The following is a 23,546-nucleotide window of genomic DNA, read 5'->3' as shown; positions in this document are numbered from 1 at the left end:
TCAATGCGGTTCTCAAAGACATTGTTGATTTTCTTGATGGAAACTGTTGTGTTCTATGTCAATAATTTGTATAAATAAGGACGTTCTTGTAATTTTACATATATATATTAACTCTGTCCGTGTAATCCAGTGGTTATTACAAAGCCACGTGTTTAGATCATATGCATTACGGTTGGCCGTGGTATGAGTATGTAGTATAAAAGGCCATGTGATGGCCACTGTACAGAGATATACAGAGAGAAACAGAGTCGTAAGAAGAACAAATACAAAGGGGCTTCGAGAGGGAAATTAGGGTTTGAGAGAAACTTGTAATCCGAAAGGTGAGGGAGTTAAGGTCATTTGGTGGCTTGAATCTTGTAACCTACCTCTGGTGCGTTTTGAAGCATGAATAACACGATCTCTGGCCAGTTCCCCCTGTGGACGTAGATCCGAATGGATCGAACCACGTTAAATCCTCGTGTTCTGGGTATTCTCGTTCCATTTTCTCATTGATAAATCTGATTATGTTTTCTGTTTGTGATTTCTTGAATCAATCTTGCTAGTTTGTTGCATTATTTGTTTATCTTGTCGAAAACCTAAAATCAACAAGTGGTATCAGAGCCAGGTTGAGATGGGGTCTGCTAAGTTTGAGGTGGAGAAATTTACAGGGAAAAATGATTTTGGTTTATGGCGTATTAAAATGAGGGCTCTGTTAGTACAACATGGTCTCCACTTCTTGGAGACAAGAAGCTATCCAAAGGGTCCTCAGAGGAACAATCAAGTTCCTCTACATTAGAAAGGGTTAAACCCGAAATATTGCAAAAGGCACATAGTGCCATTATTCTTTCCTTAGGAGATAAGGTCTTACGGGAGGTAGCCAGTGAAGACTCAGCTGCAGGGATCTGGTTAAAGTTAGAAACTCTCTACATGACCAAGTCCCTGGCCAATCGTCTTCACAAGAAGACAAAGCTGTATACTTTCAAAATGACCCCAGGAATGTCTATTGAAGATCATTTGGATGAATTTAACAAAATCATCCTAGATCTTGCTAACATAGACATCACTATAGATGATGAGGATCAAGCTATAATGTTACTGAGTTCCCTTGACAGTTCATATGCTAACCTAAAAGAAACAATTATGTATGGCAGAGAGAGTTTTCATTAGATGAGGTGCAATCTATATTGCATGCAAGGGAACTTCAGAATAATTCTGAAGCTAAACCTCAGAATGGTGAGGGGTTAGTAGCTAGGGGAAGATCTGATAAACCTGGTTATAAAGGAAAGAAGTATAAAAGTAGATCAAAATCAAAAGGAAAACAATTGAAGTGTTTCCTTTGCCATAAAGAGGGACATTTCAAGAAAGATTGCCCCGAAAAGAAAATGAAAGAGTGTGATAAGATTAAACATGAGGGAAATGCATCTGTTGCATCTGAAGGCTATGTGAGTGCTGAGGTACTTTGTATTTCTGAGACTGAATCTAGTAATGAATGGATTTTAGATTCAGGATGTTCTTTTCATATGTGCCCGTGTAAATCTTGGTTTGAAACTTTCTCTGATTTTAATGGTGGATATGTTATGCTTGGTAATAATGAATCTTGCAAAGTTCTTGGAATTGGTACAATCAGATTAAAATTGCATGATGGTGTGGAAAGGATACTAAAAGATGTAAGATACATACCTGACCTTAAGAGAAATCTGATTTCTCTTGGAATGCTTGATAAATCTGGTTGCTCTTTTAAGTCTGAGTCAGGAGTCCTTAAGGTAGCTAAAGGATCCTTAATAGTAATGAAAGGGGAGATAAAGAATGGTCTCTATACCCTGGTAGGTCAAACTATTAAAGGACATGCCTCTGCTGTCCAGAAACCTTTGGATAATAATACTGTACTCTGGCATAGAAGACTAGGGCATGTTAGCCATAAAGGCTTAAAGGAACTCCAAAATCAGGGGTTACTTGGTGACAAAGACCTAGGAGATCTTCCATTTTGTGAAGATTGTATACTAGGCAAGTCCACTAGAGTTAGTTTCAAACTTGGTACACATGTTACTAAACAAAGTTTGGACTATGTCCATTCTGATTTGTGGGGGCCAGCTAGGGTCAGTTCTCATGGTGGGGGAAATTATTTCCTATCCATTATTGATGATTATTCTAGAAAGGTTTGGGTTTATATCCTTAAACATAAAAGTGATACCTTTAATAAGTTTAAGGAATGGAAAACTTTGGTTGAAAATCAAGTTGGGAGGAAGGTTCAAAAACTTAGAACAGACAATGGACTTGAGTACTTATCAAATGAGTTTAGTAACTATTGCCAAAAGGAGGGTATTGCAAGGCATAGGACAGTGAGAGAAACACCTCAACAGAATGGTCTAGCTGAAAGAATGAATAGAACAATTCTTGAGAGGGTTAGATGCATGTTGTCCAATGCAAAATTACCTAAAACTTTTTGGACAGAGGCAGTTAGTACTGCTGTGTATTTGATAAATAGGAGTCCATCCACTGTCATTAACTGTAAAACTCCTCAAGAATTATGGACTGGTAAACCCTCAGACTACAGTAATCTGAGGGTATTTGGTTGTGTTGCTTATGCACACACTAAAACCGATAAACTGGAACCTAGGGCTGTGAAATGCATTTTTGTTGGGTATCCTGAAGGAGTAAAAGGTTATAAGCTATGGATAGAGGAACCTGGAAAACAAAAGTGTATAATAAGTAGGGATGTGACTTTTAATGAGTCACAAATGGCCAGATCTCAACAGGATTCAGTTGAGATTCAACCTGCCACTGTCCCAGATAAAGTCCAGATTGAGGTGGAGTCTGTGGACTCACTGCCTCAAGAAACATTCATACAGTCTGGAGATGATTCAAGATCTAACTTGGAAAGTGATCAAGGGAAAACCACTGACTCATATAACCTTGTAAGAGATAGATCAAGAAGGGTTATAAGACCACCATTGAGATTTGCACAAGCTGATATAACAGCCTATGCCCTCTCTGTAGCACAAGATATTAAAGATCCTGAACCAAGGTGTTATAAAGAAGCAATGCATAGTAAAGAATCTAATAATTGGCTTCTTGCAATGCAAGAAGAAATGGAATCTCTTTATAAGAATAAGACTTGGGAAATGGTGTTAAAGCCTGAAAAAGTAAAAATCATAGGGTCTAAATGGATATTCAAGAAAAAGGAGGGTATAACTGGGTTGAAAAACCTAGGTACAAAGCTAGGTTAGTGGCAAAAGGTTTTACACAAAGAGAAGGAATAGATTTCAATGAAATTTTCTCTCCTGTAGTAAAACACAATTCAATCAGATTGTTGTTAGCATACACTGCTTATCATGACTTGTTTTTAGAACAGTTGGATGTTAAAACTGCTTTTTTGCATGGTGAATTAGAAGAAACTCTATACATGCAGCCCCCTGAAGGTTTTATAAATGAATCTAATAAAAATCATGTGTGTTTGTTAAAAAAATCTTTGTATGGACTAAAACAATCCCCAAGACAGTGGTATAAAAGATTTGACACACATATGGTTGAGAATGGTTTTAAAAGATGCAATTATGATAGCTGTGTATACTTTAAAGTTTCTGATGATGCCACTATTTATCTTTTATTATATGTGGATGATATGCTCATTGCTTGTAAAAATAAGGATAAAATTGAGCATGTAAAAGAAATTTTAAAACCTGTTTTTGAGATGAAAGATCTTGGACCTGCTAGGAAAATCTTAGGTATGGAGATAATTAGAGATAGGAAAAGGAAATTACTCTACTTATCACAAAAACCATACCTACAAAGAGTACTTAAAAGATTTAGCATGGATTTAGCAAAATCTGTGAATACCCCAATAGGTCAGCATTTTAAACTTTCTGCAAATCAGTCCCCTAAAACTGATGATGAAAGGGAATTTATGATAAAAATACCATATGCAAGTATGGTAGGTAGTATCATGTATGCAATGGTCTGTTCAAGACCAGACCTTACCTATGCTGTTAGTCTAGTTAGTAGGTTCATGGGAAACCCTGGGAAACCCCACTGGCAAGCACTAAAGTGGGTGTTTCAATACTTAACAGGCTCCTCAGGTGTAGGGCTAAGTTTTGGTGGCAATGTGTTAAGTGGTCAAGAAATCTGTGGATTTGTAGATTCTGATTTTGCTGGAAACTTGGATACAAGAAAGTCCCTGACTGGCTATGTATTCACTGCCTTTGGTGGTGCTGTGAGTTGGAAATCTAATTTACAATTAGTTGTAGCTTTGTCAACAACTGAGGCTGAATACATAGCCATGACAGAGGCTATAAAGGAGGCTTTATGTTTGAGAGGTATAACAAATGAATTAGGTTTATTTGAAGGTAATATCACAGTTTACTATGATAATCAAAGCACTATACATCTCACAAAAAATCAAGTTTTTCATGAAAGATCAAAACATATTGACATTAGACTTCACTTTGTTAGAGATGTGGTTGCAGGTGGTACTGTCAAAGTAGAGAAAGTGCCAACAGAAGAAAACCCAGCAGACATGATGACAAAACCATTGCCAAGATCAAAGTTCAGGCACTGCCTAGACTTGATCAAAATGGAGGAGAGCTGACCAGGGATTAAGAGGCGGGATCTGGCCAGAGATGGGGAACCTTGAAGTCAAATTGATGACAAGGTGGAGATTGTTGTGTTCTGTGTCAATAATTTGTATAAATAAGGACGTTCTTGTAATTTTACATATATATATATTAACTCTGTCCGTGTAATCCAGTAGTTATTACAAAACCACGTGTTTAGATCATATGCATTAGGGTTGGCCGTGGTATGAGTATGTAGTATAAAAGGCCATGTGATGGCCACTGTACAGAGATATATAGAGAGAAACAGAGTCGTAAGAAGAACAAATACAAAGGGGCTTCGAGAGGGAAATTAGGGTTTGAGAGAAACTTGTAATCCGAAAGGGATAGTGAGGGAGTTAAGGTCATTTGGTGGCCTGAATCTTGTAACCTACCTCTGGTGCGTTTTGAAGCATGAATAACACGATCTCTGGCTAGTTTCCCCTGTGGACGTAGATCTGAATGGATCGAACCACGTTAAATCCTCGTGTTCTGGATATTCTCGTTCCATTTTCTCATTGATAAATCTGATTATGTTTTCTGTTTGTGATTTCTTGAATCAATCTTGCTAGTTTGTTGCATTATTTGTTTATCTTGTCGAAAACCTAAAATCAATGGAAACTTTCTCGTTGGTTTACCTGTTGATGGAGGAGCACACTACCCCATATGCCCCTCTACTTATGGGTTTGATCGGCACGTTCTTGGTGTCGATCTCAAACAATGTTTGCCACATTGTACTCAGAGAGGGAGAAACAGAAATAAGGAGTGAGGTTTACTGGTCGGCGAGGTAGAGGCTGACGACGTGGATAGGGGCATCGAACTTACCTTCGCGTGACGACGGCGAGGGACTGGCACAGCAGCGAGTGGACGTCACAGAGTTTCAAAGTGCGGAGAGAGTGGGAGTCCCGGGGAGGGGAGTTGGGGGTGCTACGCAGGAGGGAAAGCGAGATTGTAATGGAATTGCTGGGGTAGGAATACGTTACGGGGGGTTAAAAAATTTTAAAAAAAGGATTTTTCGCCCCCTTTTTTCTTGCAATATTTACGCTTTGAGGCGGTCAAATATCGCTACAAATAATAAACTTATTTAAAAAAATATTCTTAATGACTGCTATTTAGGTTCTGAGTAGGATAAAAATTTTAAATTTAAGATAAAATATTAAAATATTATATTTTAATATTATTATTATGTTAAAATTTAAAAAAATTAAGAAAAACTTGAATTATTTATTATATTTTGTATAAAAATTTAGAAAAATTGTAATGATAAGATGAAAATTTTAAATTTAAGACAAAAAAATTTCGTTATCAAACCGATCCTTATTCGTCGGCAATGAAACGACCCGAATGCAATAAATTTAACTTTTTGCCATCAAATTAGAATTGCTAAAAACATGTTAGTAGCCAAAAAAACATTTTTCTTATAGCAAATTTGTGGTAACTAAAAAATGCCGCAAAAATTACAATTTTGCCGTAACAAAAAATATAGTATTAGAATCATCGTGAGGCACCATTTGTGACAAAATTTAGCATCGAGTTTAATTTTATCGCAAATGATATTTTTTAGCATCTATTTAAGCATCGAGGTAAATATTTTAAACGCAAAAAGTCATATTTCTTATAGTAAAAACCTGCATGACCTTATGTGTGAAGGACGCGGGACTTGAAAACAGCTTGAAAACTGATCATGTGGTTTATATTTGTTAAAACCTGAAACTAGTTTAGTTATATATATATATATAACTCAATGATACTCTTCATTTAAGTCTTGTCGTTCTTGATCATATTTTTTTTAATGTGATATATAATCTTAAAAAATATTATTTAGCAAATACTCAAATGGAAATTACTGAAAGTGCGACATATAATAAATAGTATTTATCGAAAAAATAATCAATTTTCATGAAATGATCATCTCTGTAGGGTAATATGTATATATACATTCCTGAAGTTTTCTTGCAAAAGAAGAAAGCAAAATCATAATAATCTACTGGGGGTCAACTTGTTTGTGTGTGGCCACCTTTCAATTCATACACTTCCTAATGGTCATTTTGATAATTTTGAATCTACTCGACTACATTCTTTTGTTCCTACATAGTTGACATAATTCCTAAACTTCAATATTCAATCTACGATCTTCCAATAACCTAATGTGACTACTTAAGATGTGTAAAATACAAATGCTAGGGTCGTTACTTCTATTGTTTTTTAATGAGAACAGACAAGCTGCATTGTCATTGGGAGGGTTTCTTCGATGAGTAGCTGGCTCAACCAAAGGATATAATTTGACAAATATTCGAAATCAAATTAAAGTGTCATCATCCACGATACATTTCTCTGGCTATTTGCCAGTTTGAGTTCGAATGATATCAAATGCCACACAGTCGAACATTTACCACTTAAACAGAGCCATGACAGTAAGACAAAATGTGATATGACCGAACTTACACAACAATCATTTGAAATAACATAAGAGGGTCGAGACTCCACCAATGCCTGGTAAGCACAAGTGTCCTCTTTATGAAACCTACCTTTATTTGGGAAGGTATAATTGCCCTTCTCAATCCAAAAGCCCGGCCTGACGATAGCTCTCTACACTATCAATGAGGGTGTCCTTCCATGGCCGGTAACTCCAATGGTCCAACCTGACCTTCGCAATTTCTCTGAACTCATCCATGGTTCTAGCTGCGCTTCAGTGAAGCTGCCGATGCAACCAGAATGCAAAACCATGACCAACTATTTTATATACAGAACTAGGTTGACTGTTAATCAAATAGATGAAAGAGAAGCTTACCTCTCAGGATAGTTATAATGGGGGTATTTACTCTTTAGAATATCCACCGTACTCTGTCTTGATCATGTATGCCATGCAAATGTATCATCCTTCGGCCTCGGGCTTCTCAAAAGCCAGGATTAGTGCCTCAGCAACATCGCGGACGTCTACAATATGCCGACGCCTGTTTTCCTCCGATTCAGGTCCTTCATAAAAATGTTGATAAAATACAGTCACTTTAGAAATAAGTACAACATTGATTTTAACTTGATAAAAATAATGTTTAGGCAAAAACAACTAAAGCCTCTCATCCATTGATTATTAGTAATTGCAGTCTATAATACGTATTTCATAAAATAAAAAAATAAAAATTGATTTCAATTAATAATTTATGGTATAGGAGAAAAAATATGAATTTTAACAAATTTTTATGTTATATAAAATAATATTTACAAAATTATTAAAATAATAAAATTTATATAAAAGAAAAGTGTTACACGTCATATAAAAATAAGATATATTATACATAAGTATTTATTCTACACTCACTAATATGACTTTTTTTTAATGTCAAACCCATCACGATGATACCAACCCATCTCTCTCGTCAAATCCTTTTTTTGTCATTCTTTCTGTTTTCTTTTTCCTTTTCTTGCCCCCCAACCCTTCCTTTCTCGTAGGTTCTTCTCCCCCCTCTTGGGCTCAGATTTTTTTCTTTTTCGTCTCTCTCTACCCCTCTCAAACCCACTTTCTCACACCTCTCTCTTTTTTATTCTCTCTCACAAGAAATAAATCTCACCATTTTTCTCTCCCTGCTGGCTTGTCTCTATTGCCATTTTGCCGCCGTAGCCACACCACGAGCCGCCATTGCTATTGCTATTATATATATATACAATTCTCAAGTATTGCCATTGACATGCAGCGAAGGTGCGAGGTAGTGGCTGTATGCAGCAGCAGATTGCTTTGACTGGGAGAATAGCGACGGCAACAAAAATTGAGAGGAAAAATGTGTTATGCCAAGAGAGGAACAATATGGTGGTTGACCGAAATATAGGAAGAGAATTGGTGGCGACCGAGAGAAGCTTACCCAAGTACAACAGAGGCTTATTGGGCAGTGGAGAGGGAAGGAGGCGTGCGGTGGCTTTGTGGCTCACGGTGGGGAACAAAATTCTGTTTTGGGTGCTTGAAAACAGGGACCTTCGATGAGGTTAAGGCAGCATTTCTGTGGTGGACACTACTCTGTTGCGTGTGGCATTGCTACGTGTAGGAGGATAATATTGTTGGGGGCCTCGGTCTAGTCCCCAAACATTAGGGGTTCACGGGTCTCGCATCGCCTTATAATGACCGAATGTTCCTTGTCGTCTTGCTTGGACTCGGCTAGGATATGGCAATGACGGGTTCCTAGGTTAATGAATGTATGGTGTTTAGTGATGGATTTGATGATGATGATGAGTTCGGGTGATCTAAGTGGTGAGTTTGTGTGTTTGATGCAATGTGGAACGACTTGATGGTTGCCCTTGATGTTGGCGCCACTTGGAAGGTGCTTGGGGTTGGTATGATGAAGTGTAGTTAGGGTTTTGGGTGGTGGCTAAAGGGGATTACGAACTTGGGAAGTGGTGTATTAGGGTTGGAGTCTAGGATGGGAGGCTAAGGTTTGGAAGATGTTTGAAAGAGTTTAGGGTTGCTCCTTGACTTTAGGGATTGACTAAGGTAAGATGAAGAAGGTAGGATTTGAATATGGTAAGAGGATGAAGTTGGATGGTGTTTGAATAAGTCTCGGGTTGTTCCTAGAGTTTAGAGATTTGGAGATGGGAGATAGGGTTTGTATGATGGATAAGGTGGCTAGGGTGTGATCCTAAATGATAAGATCGATGGGAGTTGTTTAGAACTTGAAGTTTGACTAAGGCCAAGTATGGATTTCGAATTTGGATGGAGTGGAAGATGGAAGATGAGTTCCTAAAAGGTAGGAAATGATTTAGGGATTAGGGTAGTTTGGCTAAGGCAAGAGTGGAGTGAGGGATTTAAAGTTTGAGTGAGTCTTGGGTAGTTCCTAGAATGAAGGGATTTGATATGGCAAGCGGATGAGGGTATTTGGTAGGTTTTGAAAAGATGGAGATGATTGAGAGAGTTTAGGGATTGGATTTCCTAAAATGTTGGGATTGGAATTTGAGTTTGAATTTGGAAAAGTGGTTGGCCAAAGATAGATTTGTCGGGATATGATGGGATTTGGAAGATGATATGAGGATTCCTAAAATGTAGGAAATATCTTGTGGGGATCTTGGTGGTTCGGCTAGGGCTTGTGAGAATGGAAGGGGGGTGTTTTGGAAAGTGTTGGCCGAATATGGACTATGGGAAACAAGGTGGTAGGCGTGTGGTGTTTGGAAAATGGATTAAAGCTAGAGAAATGATGAACACGATAGAAGAACACGAAGAACGCACATGAACAATATGACAACTAGAAAATATAAGAACATAAAAGTATTTTTGGATTTTTGAATAGAGAATGGAAACATGCAAAAGATGGATAAATGGATGATATGAAGATTGAATGGAAAATAAACAAGAACAACGATAGATAGATAAAGAGATTCAACATCTATTCACAAATTGCAAGATGATGAATCAAAGATAGATAAATGGACAACACCTATTCACGAATTGCAAGGTGTTAATCTCTCATTGGAATTCACGAATTGCACCCAAAAGAACCCAAGTGCAAAAGCACCAAAAGTGTTCATAAGAACACACCAAACCGTTCCACAAAGGAAAATATGCCAAATGATCCAAGATGCTAAATGAAATGCCTAAGGGTCCTATTTATAGAGCTTACAACTTGGAAACCCCCAAAAGGCCCCTAGCATAATAATTTAAATAAATAATTAAAGAAATAAACTAAAAGCAATAAGATAGTGATGGACGGGCCATGGTGGCCCGTGGCATGCCATGGCCTATGGATGGGCCATGGTGGCTCATGATGTGCACGGCATGGTGCCGTGTATGACTCGATGGGTGGCACGGCTTGGGGCCTTGCATGGCTTGTTGTTGGGCGTGGCATGGTGCCACGCATGGGCTGCTGTGTGGCACGACTACATGGCATGGCATGGGCCATGCATTGGTCTTGTGGTGGGCACGACATGGCGCTGTGCGTGGCCTGATGATGGTGGGTATGGCATGGTGCCAAGCCTTGGCCTGATGGTGGGCACAAGGTGATGCCGAGCTGCTGCTGTGAGGCCTAGTCAGGTGGCTTGGGCGGTGGTCTTGCATGGCCCAAGCTGGTGGCCTGGGTGATGAGCATGCATGGCCCAAGCTGACGGTCTGGGCGCTGGGGCTGCAAGGCACGGGTTGGAGCCGTGCGCTGGATGGCATGCCCGATAGGCATGCCACTAGCCTTGCCTGCAAGGCACGAGCTGGAGCCGTGCGCTGGATGGTGTGCCTGTGAGGGCACGCCACTATCCTTGCTAAGTGGTGTTGGGGCGCGCATGCATGCGCGCATGTGCTTACTCAAGGGAGTGCGCAGGCCTACATGCATGGTCTGCGCACTGCCAGTAGTCTCCATGGGTGCTTGTTGCGTGTCAATGCATGAGCCAAGGCATGCAAGCAAGCTAGCCATGTGACTGTCCTGGACGTGCCATGGCATGCTAGCTGGGATGTCCTGGGCCTGCCATGGTATGAGCCATGGCATGCCTATGACATGTATGTGCGGCTGACATGAGTGTGCCATGGTAATGGGCCATGGCATACTAGCGATGCTGTCAAGTGCGTGCCATGGTGGGGGCCATGGCCTGTCTGTGGGTCCGTCATGCATGTGCCATGGCAGGGGCCATGGCATGATGGTGGTGCTGTCAAGGCATGCCAACAAGAGTGTCAATGGGCTATTGGGGCTAAGCCATGGCTTAGTCAAATGGGAAGATGTGAGCCATCTTCCAATTGACCCGTGCCATTCCCGCAATCTCCCTAGAGTCTGCACTAGACCCCTAGAGAAGTCCTCCAAAGTTAGGCTTGACCCCATATGTGGTCCAATCTCCGATATCCATGCATGTCTAGGATCATGTCCTAGGGCGATTTTTGTTGGGGTCTCGACAGATATGCGGTTGTGGTTGGCTTGGCTTCGGGGTGTGTTTCTACAAGTAGAAGGTTGCCGTGTGTGTGGAGCAAACATGGTGGCTGAGTCAAAGCAATATACAATGGGTGCTTGAAGGGGCGACATATAGTAAGTAAAAGAATTAATTACAATACAAAGAGATTTAATGGCAAAATAAGAAAAGTTAATGTTCAGCAGTTATATAGCCACTTATTATAATAGAATAAATATATATTAAACATTGTAGTGACATGTTAAGCCGATAGGGGTGGTAATATATGATACAATTTGTGAACTCAATACAAACATAATATAAAATAACCAAATTTAAATTTAATATAAAAGGCTTTAAGCTGTTAATACAATTAATAAACGGGTCAATTATGGTCAACATGCAATCAACTAATATAATACGAATGAACTCTATTTTTAAATTTTATAAATATCTAGTCTTATATGTCTTTTTGTTGTTGGGAAATGGGAATATGTGATATTAGTATTAGTATTACTTTTTTTGTTAATATAAAAATTTATTTTATAAAAATATTAGTTTTCTTATATATTATTGGTTTGGATATTGATAATAAAATGTTTTATCTTAAACCCATATATATTTGTTTTCTTATATACTATTCACCAAATCTCTTGAGAGTCCATTTGTGAAAGGATCCGCCCAATTTTTATTTACCCACACATATAGATATTATGATTTTACCACCAAAAGTCTCCGGCTCTTTAGTCAAGTGGTATTTTGGGAAAACAAGTTTTTCACTAGTCTACCACATTTTTGCTTTACTTCTCCTAGCCATTTGTTTGTCTTCACTAACCATTTTATTGATTTGGATCATGAGTCATTTGATAGTGTTGCAGGTAATACATGCTCTATAGACACTCCATCTTTGGTTACTTCCAAGATTGTTGATGCGTTTCTTGGTCTTTCTGCTCCATCACTTGTCCCATAGTCCCCTCCAGTTGCTGATCTTCATGATTCCAATTGGATAAGAGCCACTCTTAGTTATCTCTAAGATTATTATTGTATTTTTGCTCTTACAACTCTTCATGAACATCACACTTATCGTGAGTCTTAAATGATCATCATTGGCAAAAATCCATGTTTGAATAATTAGATGCCCTTGCAAAAACTCATACTTGTGATATGGTAGATTTGCCCCCTCATAATTCTGTTGTTGGATGCAAGTGGATATACAAAACCAAGAGTCAGGCAAATGGATAAATGGAACAATATATAAGTCGTCTAGTTGCGAAGGGCTTCACCCAAGAATATAGTATTGATTACGAAGAGACCTTTGTTCCCGTTGTTAGACTTAACTGAGTTCGATCTTTGCTTGCAATTGATGTAGTTTGGACCTTATTCCATATAGCTGTAAAAAAAAAATGCATTTCTTAATGGTGATCTTAAATAAAATCAAGGGTATACGCAACCTCCTTCACGTTATGAGCTCCTTCCATATAAAGTCTATTGGCTTTGTCATGCCTTATACGGTCTCATACAAGCACCTAAAGCTTGGTTTGTTAAATTCAGCTATGTAATCTCCCAATAAGGTTTTGAATCTAGTACATATGATTATGCCTTGTTTGTCTACATGATTGTTGTCAGTACTATTCTTGTTTTGATATATGTGGACGACATGATTGTCATTGGTGATGATACTGCAGGCATACACACTCTTCAACATTTTCTTAGCCAAAACATTGAGATGAAGAACTTGGTCCAACTCAACTATTTTCTTGGCCTTGAAGTTACCTCTATTTCATAAGGTTATTATCTTTCTCAAGTAAGTATGCTTTTGAAATTCTTTCTAATGTTGGTTTGATCAATTGGTTGACATTTTCACCAAGTCCCATCCACCTAGGCTATAACGTGAGTTTGTTTCCAAACTTAGGATGATTATGAACCAAACTCAAGATGACATCTTTATCATCAACCTGAGTTTGAATGAGATGTTAAAATATTACCATACTTATGATAGAATATATCCGTAATATTATAGCATATGTATGGTAATATGACTTTTTTTTTTTTATCATATTTAGTTTATTGTATAAATCAATTAGTATCATTGATTTATTGTATTTCCATTGTTTCTTTGGTCTCACTCTCCTGAAATAGGGTCTCACTCTCTCAATTTCTTTCAACTTGTTATTTATCACAAATGTTATGGTTGTTACTTCAATTGTTTTTTAATGAGAATAGACAAGCATTGAATTTGGGAGGCTTTGTTCGAGTAGCTGCAGGCTCAACCAAGGATATACTAAGAAAGTTCAAAATCAAATTAAATAGTCCTTATCCATGACACATTTCTTTGACTATTTGCCAATCTGGGTTCTGCATGGCATTGCCTACAACAGAAAATAAAAGAGCAAAGCCAAACATTCACTTTCTTTTCCAAGGATGTCAAATGCAGCCAAACATTTACCACTTACATATAATCATGACAAGACAAAATGTGATATGATAGAACTTATACAACAATATGTGCAATAACAAAAGGGGCCCAGACCATAGTTTTGAATTAAGTTTTGTTATGTTCTGACTAGAACTTTTCATTCCAGTGTAGAACCTAATATACTATAAAGTCTCATTCCATTTCATTCTAAATTTTGGCCTCTTCCAGCCTCTTCAGGTCAATTTTGGACTACATTCAATTCTAGACTGTTTTAATGGCAATTTTGTAATTTTCTTGTATTTAGATGACATTTTATAAACTTCAAATCTATATGACATTCATGTAATTTAAAAATCAAAAAAGGATTTACATCATTTTTTTTTTGTAACTTTAAATACGTCTTCTGATCATTCTCTATCTTTTTTTTTTTTTTTTAAATCTCCTTATTTTTAATAATTTCTTGGTTCTTTATTTATTTATATATATTTTTTTGTGTACCAACTCAAATTTTTAATTTTTTAATATTATCTTTATTTTAGTGTTTTCAACATATATTCATTTTAGAAATATTCAATTATTCCATACACACACACAAATATATATGACACACACTTATATGTACATGTAATTTTTTTTTATTAATTATCATTTTACACACACAAATACATAGATGATACACATTTATATATAAATGTATTTATTTGATTAATTATCAGTTTATATATATATAGCTGATCTTGAAATGGTACATTAAAATACACTGATAATGAAATATTTTGTTCCAATACTTAAACCCGAATAATAACTGAAACAGAATTTAAAACCTTGATCCAAACACCAACAATGCCTAGTAAGCATAAGTGTCCTCTTTATGAAACCTACCCCTACTTGGTAAGGTATGATTGCCCTTCTCAATCCAAAAGCCCAGCTTGATGATAGCTCTGTACACTATCAAAGAGAGTGTCCTTCGATGGCTGATAACTCCAACCTAACCTTTGCAATTTCTCTGAACTCAGCCTTAGTTCTTGCTGCGCTTCAGTGAAGCTGCCGATGCGACCAGAATGCAAAACCATGACCAACTATGTTATATACAGAACTAGGTTGACTGTTAATTAAATAGCTGGAAGAGAAGCTTACTTCTTAGGATAGTTATAATGGGGGTATTTACTCTTCAGCATGTCCACCAGACTCTCTGTCTTGATCATGTGTGCGGAGCAAATGTATCTTCCCTCAGCCTCGGGCTTCTCAAAAGCCAGGATTAGTGCCTCAGCTAAATCACGCACGTCTACAATCCACAGAAGCCTGTTTTCCACCGATTCAAGTCCTTCATGAAAACATTGATAAAATACAAATACTTCAGAAATAAACCAATTGATCAGCTCCAAATTTGATCACTAATAGAAGTTAACTTCGATAGACTCTAACGAGACACACGGTCCACAAAAATCTAGCAATTAACCAAAAATAATCAATAACATGCATACGATTAAAAGAAGGGATTCATACCATAGATAGAGGTATATATATGTAACATGTAAGTACCTTTCAGAAGTCTCATGAGAAATAAACTACTTGTGTTCACTGTAGACTGCAAAACTGGCCCCAAGACAAGTGAAGGGCATATGCTAACAACATCAAGCTTACTTCCTTTCGCAAGCTCCAGCGTCCCACATTCTGCTTCTGTTTTAGAGAGACAGTACCAATTCTGGTAGGAATACTTAGTTAAGCATTGTAGAGAAAGATTTGAACACAATCTATTCTTTTGAACTGCTATGCAACTAATTTCTGAAAACATACTGGTATCATACAATGCATAAAATAGAAATTTTCAGATTACTTACCTTGGTGGTTCTACAGTATTCCGTATCAGACCAAGAAGTTTCATCCATAACTTGATCCTTGGGCCAACTTGGATTCATGATCACAGCAGCAATGGAGGAGACAAAAACAAATCGCTGAACTTTTGCTTCAACGCTTGCTTTGAGTACATTCTGTGTGCCCTTCACAGCAGGTTCAATCACTTCTACCTTTACAATATATATTTAAGTTGTTTCTTATTAGTTTCGTACTAACTAATGCAAAAACATTGATTTAGAAGGGGAAGATCGATCACAGTTACTCGGTTATTCTCACTTGGGGGTTTAGTATTGTGTCTGACGATGAAGGAACTGGACTGGCAACATGGAATACTCCTACGCACCCTTCAACTGCTGAACGTATAGAGTCGTAATCCAGCAAGTCTGCCTTAAATAGTCTCAAGTTTTCAGATGCCTTCTCAAATGCACTCAAATGAGCATACTTCGCATCTCCTGCACAGTATTTCGTAAGTGTTCATCTCATCAAAGAGCCCTCAAAGAACTGATTTTTAGATGCAAAATAAGTATAATTCATATATATATAGGGAACTTTAACATTTTCGCTTGATATATATTTCCAAAAATTAAATTAGTAATTGAAAATTATGGTATAAAAGGTCTTCCGTGGAAGATCCTTACTTGGTTTTGATGGTTCTTGAGTTATATATTTTTAACTGAGAGATTTTTTATACAATAATTAAAAAAAAAAAAACCCTTAAAATTTTTGTTACAATATTATTTAAAAGAAAATCTCACTTTTTGGGGTTCCCCTCTAAATTTGGTCCCTGATTCGAACTCATGCAAATGATTATAGTGGACATGAGTCATGACATCTAACACCCTAGGTCAGATTTGAAAAGTGAGATAAAGATGGTGATTGTTTTAAATAAAAATTAAAAATTAAATAAAATATTATTAAAATATTTTTTAAATATTATTATTATTTTAAAAAATAAAATTATTTATTATATTTAGTATATAAATTTAAAAAAATTATTACAATAAAATGATAAAAAAAATTTTACCAATTAAACCGGACTTATCTGATTAAAAGGACGTCCACTTTTCACACTCCACAATAAAGCAGTAGACAAGGCTGGGATATGGTCAGAGCTTTGACAGTCTTTGTTCCATACACTATATATTATATTTTTTTTTATTTTTATTAAATTAATTAAATTCTTCTATTTATTATTTCTACGACATATTTAATAAAAAAATTAATATATATATAATATATAGTGTAAAAATTCCAAGGAACAAAGAAAAATGCTTGAGATTGTTATGAACTCAATGAAAAAGAGAGAATGAGAGGAGATTCTCTTATTGATCTGTATATCAAACTTATATATTTCTTAAAGAATTCAACGATATATATAGGCGTACAAATGGGACTATGCTAGCTCACTATGCTAGCACTATGCACTATGCATTTGACGACTAGATAAATGTGGTCATACAATTCAAGATAGTTTATAACACTTCCCCTTTGGATGACCATATTTAAAGAATATGCCTCGTTAAAACCTTGCCAAAGAAAAACCCTGTGGGAAAAAACCAATGGCGAAGGAAAAAGAGTACAATATTCATATATATCGCCGAGTGCTTTATGATTGCCTCATTAAAACCTTGCAAAGGAAAATTCAGTGGGATAAAACCTTAGCGAAGGAAAAAGAGTACAATCAGCACAAGTCTTCAAGACATTACTTCCCCTGAAAAGTGCATGATAACAGGTCTTCAAACCTCCGCATTCCAATGTTCTGCATAATCTTTTTAAATGTTGCAGTTGGTAATGCTTTAGTGAATAAATCTGCCAGATTTTTACTTGACCGTACCTTCTTGATATCAATTTCAACTTTCTTCTCATGAATTGCAATGATCTTCTTGTGTGTATCTGAAAGATAACTCGCATTTGTACATCCAACTAACTGTGAACTTGATCCATGTTGATAAAATAATCACAACTGGATCTTTCTGCTGATCACTACTCTTCTGGAGTTGTACTCTTATGGAGTTCTTGTAAATAACATAGTTAGTGGAGAATTCATCAACATTAAACTGCTAACCTCATTTTTAATAAAAACGGTGGCCAGCCTTTTTAAGATCAGACAAGCACCGTAGATTTTCAACTCCTCTGTAGGTGTCAAGCGTGCTGTCAGGTGCTGCAGCTGTTAGGCGTGCTGTTAGGTGCTGCAGCTGTCAGGCGTGCTGTCAGGCGCATCAGCTGTCAGGCGCCGCAAAGCTATGAAGCTATATTTCGTCTCTTTTCTCTTGCTTCACGAGAGATGCTGTATCATAATTTTCTCTATAAAAGAGATATTCAGCTCATCTTCATTCGCATCTCATCTTCTTCACTTTTCTGTAATCATACTGCATTTTTACTCTGCAATCTCTTTCTACATTCTTATCCTGCAATCTCTCTCTACATTTTTACTCTGCAATGGCTCAGCGATCTTCTCATGGCCAATATATGAGGTACTCTGCACCTCATTCATCAGCTGTTCCTGCTTCTACCACAGGTGCTATCATGCAATGTAATGATCTGACTCATAGGTCAGATAATGAAGCTATCTATGAGCTTGTGAGTCTCGGTACCCGATACTCATCATCCATTGTTGCATTTTCTCAGCGACTGCAATCTAGAACTTGTGGAGTTGACAATCTCCACGAGAATATTGCTATACTTCAGCGACTTCTTCTGGAGTCCAACATGAAGATAGAATCAATAAAGAAAGAGAATAGAAATTTAAAATCTTTACTTAAATCTTCTTTTCGATTGCCCACCGCTTTAGATAGGGATGCCATGCAGATTCTTGAAGAACAAGAGCATTTGAAGAATGAGGCAAAGTGCCTTAAATTTCTGTAATTCTTGCTTCAAGATAATAAAATAATATTTCACAAATATTCATATTTGTGTTTCTATTTTCTGGTAGATGTTCTGTGTGCTTCATTTTATTTCTTCTTTAATAATGCACACTTCTTATCAAACCTATAATATGAATCTGAAATACTAATTGTATTTAAAAGATGGTATTTCATGACTAATAACATCATCCATCTTCCCCTTGAAGCCGCAAGGGTTTCAGATTTATATTTCAAATATGTGCAGTTTCATGAGCTCTTCTGGAGCCTCAATGACATTTAAATCATATATATAAACTGCAATAATAGCTTGTTTGCGTTTGGATTGCTTTAGATCATATAAGGATCTCTGAAACTTGATAGAATACATATTTCCAGATGTATTCATATTAGAAGCTTCAGACATTTTCTATCCTTCAGGGATTTTCATATATATATATATATATCATGATCCAATGATCCATATAAATATGCAGTTAATCATGCATATCCAAACTCTCGGTAACTATCAAGCTAATAAAAATCTCAATATGATTTCAACCACTTTAAAATCATATCAATATTGTTTCTTCGAGAAACTAACTTGTGATTTTATATCACATTTTCATATTAAAAGTTTCAGGCTTTTTTATATCATGTATATAAATATCCACTGATATTTAACAAAAATCACCTCTTTAGGTGTTTGGACTTCAAGTCCATATTTATCACATTTTACTGAGTGATATCAATTCTGCAGGAATTGAGAAACTGACTCATGATTTATATATCACATTTTTATTTCCTTTCTATAAATACCCACTGACATTCAACAAGCATCACCTCTTTAGGTGTTTGGACTATAAGTCTCGATGCATCATATTTTACTAGTGAATCAATTCTGCAGGAATTGTTTCTTTCAAATATTGGCCAATATTTTACGTCGGTATTCTTCGACGGTTCTTGATTCACTTTCTCCATTACTTCTGGTAATGTCAATTGCCATCTCATATGGGAATACGTTGTCGACAACGATTTTATTTCTATCCATAATTTCTCCATTATTCATGAAATGTAACGAGATCTCGTTATTTTCAGGTACCTGTCCCTCTTCAAGAGAAGACATTTTCATGAAAAACCTCTTCAGGAGACACTCTTCAAGAGTTTATATAGGAGAATTTTATACAGAGAATTTGGATGGACTTTATTGCTTGTTTTGTGGGTATGGCCTCTTCAGGAGCACCAAATTATTTGTGTCTTTCTCTTTTGAGATGTTCTATCTTTTGTATCAATACGTCTCACATGCCTTTAGACATGTCTTTAGACTGCTGAATTTCTTAATTGTCCTACAGGGACTTCAATCCTCGCTGGGATTTTAGCAGCTAGAATATGAGACATTTTTATCTTATTGCATCCAAAATTTAATTATCATCTGAACTTCTGGTTCACATATGATAATCAAGATAACGTCGAATTATTTCATCTTATTTGCTTCTGGCAAATTTTTCTTTCCACTTCTGGTGGTAAGACTTTATAGTAAAAGAATCTTCTGATTCTTTCATGGAGGTCCATATGAAAATCATTCGACTTATCGTAATTGATTTTGGATGATCAAGATAACCATGAAAAGATACAAATATTTTGAATCATATCACTTTTTGATGCATCATAATATTTGATTCAATAATTGTATAATATCATCTCAAAGAGAAAGTTTATAGCTTTTCCAATACGAGCTTCTGGCTCGAAAAGATATTCATTATCACGTTCAATCTCTTAGTTTCTTTGAATGAAATGCATCATTATTTTCACTTAAGGGAATAGAATGATATAAATTCATTATCATTCACTTTAAGGAATGATGTAGATCTAGTAAGACGTGACTAATGATTTTCATCAAAAGCTCATTATTTTGCTCAGTCATTAAAAGATCATATATAAATTTAGAATATATTGTGAACGTTTGCATTTCGTATTGCTATTTCAAGAGCATACTCGATATTGCTACTTCAAGAGTACATTCGAGACGTTCATTCAAATATATATTCTTTCCACAATTTCAATTATGCAACTTCAGGTGCATAAATCATAATGAGTTTTTGGTACAAGTATCAATCATTTAAACTATAAGATACTCAAAAGCTATTATTGATTTAGGGCGATCCTTCAGGGATGCTCCATTTCCATTCTCAGATAAATCATATCATCAATAAATAAAACTTGTATCTAAACAATATGAATAAAATTAATCACATTAAAATGTGAATTATAAAAATTTTAATTCATCAAATATAATTAATATGTAAACTATGTTAATAAATATAAAATTTTATCATACTATATTTGACTAATGAATCTGATCACAGCTTTGAAGCTTGTGTTTTGCCACTAAGATGTATCATTCCTATATGGACAAGCATATTCAGAGGCTAACATAGTTGATAGTACCACCATATGATAAATTGTGAAAAAATCTGACACCTAGGCTGACAAATAGGAGAAGATGATGTCATCTCTCATGTCATCCTTTCAAAAGTCTTTAGTTTTGTTTCTACTTTTATCTTTTTTTAATATATATGTTGTTCTCATCTTGATTTTAATATTGATGCCTAACAAATTTATGCCCCCACATGTGTTAAAAGCATGCGTAACGTGTTGAACTTCCCAAAGTTTTAGAACACAAGGAATAAAGACAATAATACATAGCAATATTTCAACAAATTTCATAGTGCCTGAGATGAAAGAAACGTACGTACCTCAAGCCATTTTTTTTTTTTTTTGACTTTACCTAGCACGCCAAGTTTCAATAGTCCAAGGTGGGTCTGGACAATAATGACAGGCGGTCATTTTCACTTCTGCATGCCAGCTTGGGGGGCTTTACAGGAGAGCAGCAAAAGTCCATGAAAATGAGATACTGATGCACGGAAACGTCTAGTGAGCTTCCATGTTTTGTCGGCCAAGCTGGACCCCACTGCCATCTCCTCGTGGAGCTCAACCATGTTCGGGTGCTTCACCATTTTAGACTTATTTCCATATTTTCTCCGTAATAGATTGAAATTCCCTGCCGGCAGCGCCCAAGTGATGTTTTCCAGAATTTTTATTTTTTATTTTCTTATCTTCTCTTCAACATCTACAACTTGGCGACGACCCTTGCTGTACCGTTGCAAATGCCTTCCGGTGCGAGAAACCAAAGCAACCATGTTTTCTTGAGACATCAAGGTCTGGGTTTCAGCCTCAAAGTCACGTAACTTTCTGGTAAGTCCCCCAAACTCACTGTACACTCCCTTACAGAGCTCGAGAGGAGCCAAGGCCAGCTTATACATCACCCGATTTCCTACTCCCATCACCACCATCTGATCCTCGCAGATGGAGTCAAGCTTGTTGAGAATACCACCACAAATGGAGGAGAGCTCAGAAAGTTTGGCTTTGAGAACAACCATGTACCGGAATTGGAGCAGGGATTCGAGCGGCACCACGACAAGGGATCTGGAACCAGGCGCTAGAGCTGATCTGCAGAACGTAGCCATTTTGAAAGAATTCGGCGAGGAAGCTCCCTATCTTGGTCATGAACTGGCCGGCCGAACGGAGTAGTTTCAGGCCGTGGTCTCATTAACAAAGCCAGGAGCTTCCAGATCTCGCCGGCGGCACCGAGGACGGAGACCTTGCGCTCGGGATGCGAGCAGCGGAGCTTGCTCTGCTTCTAGCTATGGCAGATTGTTCGGATCTGAACATCGTCGGCCTCATTTTTCAGGAAGAAGAGAGACTTGGTGCGGCGGTGCTTCACGGTGCCGTTTTTCTTTCTTAAAGTGGACGAAGCTGGTTTTGATCCTCTCGGCTGGATCAAACTTGCAGATCGCATGTTTGCTCCCACCAAGATATGGTGACGGCGGTATCGGAAGGTCAACGTTAACCTCAAATGTTACGGGATTGTTTCGGCCATTGCCGCCTCCGCTATACCCATCTTTCTCTCTCCAACCCATTGAGCACGAAGCACACCAACTCTTTCGAATCGGAGGTTGCGTGAGAACCACGATGAGGAGTTGGATTCTGATGGTTCGTTTGAGAATCGTGCTGATAACGTGTTATGAACTCAATGAAAAAGAGAGAATGAGAGGAGATTCTCTTATTGATCTGTATATCAAACTTATATATTTCTTAAAGAATTCAACGATATATATAGGCATACAAATGGGACTATACTAGCTCACTATGCTAGCACTATGCACTATGCATTTGACGACTAGATAAATGTGGTCATACAATTCAAGATAGTTTATAACAGAGATCTCATAATGGGTCTGAGCATTTCTCTCGAATGTGTATTTTTATTTTTTTATTTTTTATTTAATAATTAAGAAATTATTTTTTACTAATGTTGTAAATTATTTTTAAAAAAATATTTAAGAATTAAAAAAAATGAAAACAAATCAGAAAAAATAGAAGAACTTTTTTTTTTTTTTTGCCTTCTTGGGAGATCCTCGAGCAGCACTACTCGAGAACAAATCGATAAACAATGAGCATACTCGATCCATCTAGATTATATATTCAGTGGAATTGAAAATTCAAAATTCACAGCATGGTAGCAGGCAAAGATGGGTGAATTCAGAGTAAGATAATCTTTGTACACAGAGAGATGTGGAATAGAGATAACAGAGAAACAAACGGAGAGAAGGTAGCCAAATTACCTGGTCGCCTTACGGTTGCGTGGACGAAGTAGTTCTTAGAGAGAGGAGAAGCTTGATGAGCCACGAAGCAACGAAGCCTCCTCCCCCTGTTACGCATACGCATCCTTTCTCCGCTGCCATTTCCAAATGTCAACGCCTCTGTTTCTCTCTCACTGACATCTCCCTCATCTGTTAAACCCAGTTTATAATTTTTTAGGACCCTCAATGGTGGTGAGTTGGGGACCACCTAACAGATTTGTCAGTTTTTATAAAGAGTCCTACACCGAGAGATTCCGAGAAATCTCCCCGCCACTGCAATTTTTTTTTTTTTTCCTTTTTTTTCATATATTCTTTTTAA

The 23,546-nt window shown here is 36.9% G+C and overlaps 1 long non-coding RNA gene and 1 pseudogene across 1 annotated transcript; one reads left to right on the top strand and one right to left on the bottom strand.

Moving 5' to 3' along the window:
* Positions 1-14,507: 14,507 nt before the first annotated feature.
* Positions 14,508-23,426, bottom strand: LOC122317567 (annotated as a pseudogene).
* Positions 21,285-22,699, top strand: LOC122317569. The gene is made up of 2 exons (XR_006244502.1): positions 21,285-21,779; positions 21,891-22,699. It is a non-coding gene; the product is annotated as an uncharacterized LOC122317569 (long non-coding RNA).
* Positions 23,427-23,546: the final 120 nt, after the last annotated feature.

This window comes from Carya illinoinensis, chromosome 7 (genome assembly GCF_018687715.1).
Source record: "Carya illinoinensis cultivar Pawnee chromosome 7, C.illinoinensisPawnee_v1, whole genome shotgun sequence".
Classification (NCBI taxonomy): Eukaryota; Viridiplantae; Streptophyta; class Magnoliopsida; order Fagales; family Juglandaceae; genus Carya; species Carya illinoinensis.
Note: the sequence above shows the minus strand (reverse complement) of the source record. Positions and strands in the feature narration are given on the sequence as shown.